Source organism: Balaenoptera acutorostrata, chromosome 10 (assembly GCF_949987535.1).
Source record: "Balaenoptera acutorostrata chromosome 10, mBalAcu1.1, whole genome shotgun sequence".
Classification (NCBI taxonomy): Eukaryota; Metazoa; Chordata; class Mammalia; order Artiodactyla; family Balaenopteridae; genus Balaenoptera; species Balaenoptera acutorostrata.
In genome coordinates, this window is record NC_080073.1 from 12,757,704 (window position 1) to 12,762,271 (window position 4,568).

Genomic DNA, 4,568 nt, shown 5'->3' on the forward strand with positions numbered 1-4,568 from the left:
CCTTTTACCTTCCCGTGACACAGTTGTGCTTTCAGTCATTTATCTTCGTGGCAGGTTTCCCCTAATACTTTTTGAACTAAAAATTAAAATAAAAATTAGCATGGAATAGCATGGCTCTGAGTTAGATTATCTGGGTGTGACTTTCATCTATTTCTGCCACTTACTGTGTGATTTTGGGCAAGTTACTTAACAAGGCTGAACCTCAATTTCATCATCTGTAAAATGGAGATAATAATAGTACCACCTCATACTACTGTTTTAAAATTTAACTATGAAAATTAATAATACCTGGTACATAATAGTTATTATGTGATCGATAATTATTAGCTATTATTTTCATTATTATTATTTTAAACTTTCTCTTGGGAAGTATAGCATTAGGCTACAGGTAGCCTTAGACTACAGTTCAGGGAATAGCATTTACACTGCCCTGTCCCCTTTTCTAAAAATCTCACCTTTCTCCCTTCCTTTCTTTCTGTATTCCATTGTCCTCTCTCCCTGTTTCCTTACCTCTCTCAACTCATTCTTAAATATTTGAGTACCCAGTAAGTGCATGACATGGGCAAAAACTCATGAAGACAAAAGAGATTCAAAAGTGATCAAAAGAAACTCTGTCCCAGCTCTCAGAGAATTTACAGGATGTCAGAGGTAGGAGGCAGGAGGCAGTCATTAATCCAACAATGGCATGAATATACAATTGCAACTGTGACAGCTAACCAAGATTAGTGCACACACTCAATTTACCCTTGCTCAAGGAACTGTGAAGCATAACAACATTAGCAAGTAATATTTTTGTTTACCTCTTGCAAAGCCCTTGTACTTATTTGTTTTTTGTTTTTGTTTTTGTTTTTGTTTTTGTTTTTTAATGTGCTGACTTTCTGAATACATTTAAAAGGATAAATAGTCCTTTCAATGCAGAGGAAAAGAACAGACATTGCTCTAGCAACTTATTTGTTTTATTTGAACCTTATAATGGTGGTGTGATATAGATATTACTAATTCCCACTTCAGAGATCAAGAAACTGAAAAGTTAAATGACTTGCTTAGGGTCACACAGTAATGTTGTTAAAAGACTTAAGGCAGGATCTTCTGTCTCCAGACTCTGCATGCTTTCTAATAACCTGCAAAATAAGAATTTTTAAATTACCAAACTCACCTAGCAGTTTCCAGAAATAGATGTGTCTCTCAAAGGACTTGTATACGAATGGTATTTTGGAGCCCAAGCTCTAGGCTTTAATTCCTGGATAGACCAGGTGACCAGCCTACCTCTAGGCTGTGGTTCTAATCGCAGCCACTTCCTCCCAAAGCAGATTGTAAATACCAAGGAAAGCCATTGAGATTTTAGCCCTGCTTTATTAGGACCCAACGCTGCTTTTGGGAAAACCCATTTAAGGTCCAGATAAATATGGAGGTCCTTTCCCACCCACCTTGGTTGCCAGGCTCCGTACCACAGTTCTTGTTGTTGCCACCCTCCCCAGTCTGATTTTTCTCTCACTTTATAAAGACAAAGAGACAGTAGTAGAAAATATCCACATCTTTCCAGCAGAGTTAGAATTCTTAGAATATGTAAGAACTGAGTTGTAAAGCCACTAACCATGGCTTGACCAAATGGGAATTCCACTCTTCCAGGTATGTGTGCTTTCCTGGGCACAGTGAAGCCTGTGATGGCCTCACATTTCAGGAAATGACATGATACCAGGTCACCACACCTGGGATACACACTCAGAGGAATCTCTGGGGAAGCTTTGCCCATATTTTCCTTGTAGCTACACCTTTAAACAGTCCATCACATTGACTTGCACGCTTGCTAGTAAAATCTGCCTCTAACAGGTGATTCTATTCTAGTAGGTTCAGAAGGGTCACAAGCAGTCATGGAACACAGGGCAGCCTCAAAAACTAGTTTCAGGAATCAACCTTGAGCATGCTCCCCGCTCCGTCTTTGAGACTGCCCAGTGGTTACAACCACAACACCAAAACTTACTCTCCATCAATGGTCCTAGATGAGCATCCTCTTCAGACTTTTTCATGAGTTGTTATGGGAAGGAAACATGAATTCTGGTTTCGCCAAAATATGGTTCTCATCAGTGCCTTCATTTACCGAAAAGGGAACTGGGGCATTATGGTGGGCAAAATAATGGCTCCTCAGAGATGCACATGTCCTAATCCTCAGAATCTGTGAAAATGCTACCCTGCATGGCAGAGGGACTTTGCAGATGTGATTAAGGTTGACGACCTTGAGAGATTATCCTGGATTATCCTGCCGGGCCAATCTAATCATGAGTCCCTACAAATACAAGAGGAAGGCAAAAGAGTAGATCAGAGAGATGCAGTGTGAGAAGGACTCTACCAGTGGTTGTTGGCTTTGAAGATGTAGGAGAGGGACCTCCAGCCAAAGAATGTAAGTCCCGTAGGAGCTGGAAGTGACCCTCCCCTTACAGACAGCAGGGCAGCTGGAGCCTTGGTTCCACAACTGCAAGGAACTAAATTTTGCCACCAACCTGAATGAGCAAAAAATGAATTCTCTCCTAGAGCCTCCAGAAAGAAACACAGCGCTGCCTACATTTTGATTTTAACCCAACGAGACCCATATTGGATTCCTGACCTAAATGTAAGTAATAGGTTTATACTGTATTAAGCTGCTAAATTTATGGCAGTTTGTTCTGGCAGCAATAGGAAATGGACACAGAGGGAAAGAGATTTGGCTAATGTCACATACCTAGTTTATAGCCCAGCTGGGAGCTGTACCCAGGACTTTTGACCTCATGTTGCTCTAGTCTTCCCAATCATCTCAGCTTCATTTACTCTCTAACACGTATCCTGGGTTCTGTCCCTTATCCTGGTGATCTTCCCTCAAACAAGTCTGATATTATCTTGCTTCCATATTTGGTTTTGTATCATCTGTCTCACTGTCCCAAGTGGAAGCTCCATGAGGACAGGGACTTTGTTTTCATTGCTCACTTCTTTACACTTAGTTACCAGCACAATGCTTAGTTACACGTGAAGTAGATAGAGCTCAATAAAATCTGTTGAATGAATTAAAAAAAAATAAGTGAATGCGTGAATGAATAACCACTATGTCAAAATCAGTGAAAATGGATCTATCAAGCTAAAAGAAATTTCATAAATTTATGCTCAGATCTTTCATTTTACATATGAGGAAACATGAGGCTGAGGAGATCACAGTTTCAATTCTTAGCAGAGCCTAGGCCTCCTGACCACCTGGACAGCACATTCCTGTTTTTCATTTGATGTGTACTGAAATGTCACAGTTAAAAGCAGTGTGGATGTAGATGGGTGCTGTTCAACCAAAGTGTAGTATTTGGAACTGATACTATCTGGGTGTATATATTTCTGAAAATACCCAGGGGTGATACTTGTCCTGAAATTGTTTGCCTTTTAAATTTTTCTCTGTTACTTCGGATAGACCACAGACAACTCAAGCAAGCACTTCCATTCATTCCTGAAAATAGACTGTAAAGATCTTTAGAAGGAACAGGCATAGCAGTTCCATCCCGATTGTACTCTGGACTAAAAGGAATTGACTGCCTGTCTGGGTGACAATATAAGTTTGGCTTTTAAAATCCATTTCTAAGTGGCTCATATGTTCCTATTTCTTTTTTGATTTTTACATACCCAGTGTCCAATGTTTTAATTACCATCTCCATGTGTTTTAGTCAAATGTTTTTGGTTCATGTTTTTTTGTGCAAGAAAAAGATTTGGAATCAAGCAATTTCTTATCTATCAGCTTCATCTATTCAGAATACTCCAGGATCAAGAGCAGAGATGCCAGCTTTGAGAGGACTTTTAGATCTAGACCAAGGGCATCCCTGCTGTGACCGTCAAGGACAGATGCTTAGAGGGGTCTCCCTGAGAGGGTCACAGGAAGGCCACTGACTCATTGTAGAGCCAGGCCACAGGCCAAATTGTAGTTTGCGCTCCTGCATATACTTGGCGCTATAGACCAAATGTTTGTGTCTCCCCACAATTCATATGTTGAGACCTAATCCCCAACATGAGGGTGTTTGGAGGTGAGGCCTTTGGGAGGTAATTAGGTCATGAAGGTGGATCCCTCAAGAATGGAATAAGTGCCCTTATGAAAGAGACCCCAGAGAGCTCCCTCTCCCCTTCCTCTATGTGAGGACATAGTGATAAAATGGCCTGCAACCCAGAAGAGGTTGGTTCCTCACCGGAATCTGATCACACTGACACCCTGATCTTGGACTTCCAGCCTCCAGAACTGTGAGAAACACGTTTATATTGTTATATAAGCCATGCAGTCCATAGCTCTCTGTTATAACAGACCGAACAGATTAAGATACTTGAATTTTCTGTTGTAACATTTTCCTTTGATTTACAAATCCTTCCTCACTCTTCTCTCACTGGCTTCATCTTCTTCTCTTCCCTGAAAAAAAACAACCCTTTATCTGTCTGGGCCAAGGATGAAAAAACCAGGACACTTTAAAAATGGAAAATAAAGGGAAAGACAGGTAAAACATCAATATGTAGCTGTGAGTGACCTGAATCGTATTGGATTTCTCTCCTTTCTTGTCTTGTACTGCCATTTCCAC

The 4,568-nt window shown here is 40.6% G+C and overlaps 1 non-coding gene across 1 annotated transcript; it reads right to left on the minus strand.

The window, feature by feature from the left end:
* Positions 1 to 863: 863 nt before the first annotated feature.
* Positions 864 to 946, minus strand: LOC114239181 (small nucleolar RNA SNORA22). Its single transcript, XR_003624379.1, has one exon. It is a non-coding gene; the product is annotated as a small nucleolar RNA SNORA22 (small nucleolar RNA).
* Positions 947 to 4,568: the final 3,622 nt, after the last annotated feature.